General features: G+C 54.6%; 1 protein-coding gene across 1 annotated transcript in view; it reads left to right on the top strand.

Annotated features, from left to right (window-relative positions):
• LOC119588869 overlaps positions 1-379 on the top strand; it is a 15,889-nt gene that overhangs the window by 9,522 nt on the left and 5,988 nt on the right. The window lies entirely within an intron of this gene.

Genomic DNA, 379 nt, shown 5'->3' with positions numbered 1-379 from the left:
TTGTCATGTGTTCGCCACATGTTAGGCTGGCATGTGCGTGATTCAAGTTAAGGCCTAAATCGCCAGTGTTTACGTTCGTGAGTGACAGACAGAAGTCCACGAACCACCTCTCAGCATCCGCTTCCTCTCCGGACTCGTCCAGAAAGTCATTCAGTGTCTAGGTGTCAGTCTAAGGAGCCGAGAGTGCCGTTGGAACCCGCGAAGCAGGACCGTCAGCACTATCTGTCAGCACGCTACCCGTCGTTATTAGGCGATAACGAACGTCAGTCGGGCTAACAGCGGGGAGAAAGCGAACCCAAGGGAGAGGGCGAGAGAAGTGCAAAGTGAGGTAGTGAGGGCAGGCTCCTGTCAGACAAGACTTACTACGGCAGGTGGCGAC

Source organism: Penaeus monodon, chromosome 24 (assembly GCF_015228065.2).
Source record: "Penaeus monodon isolate SGIC_2016 chromosome 24, NSTDA_Pmon_1, whole genome shotgun sequence".
Taxonomy (NCBI): domain Eukaryota; kingdom Metazoa; phylum Arthropoda; class Malacostraca; order Decapoda; family Penaeidae; genus Penaeus; species Penaeus monodon.
This window is presented reverse-complemented; position numbering and strand designations above follow the sequence as displayed.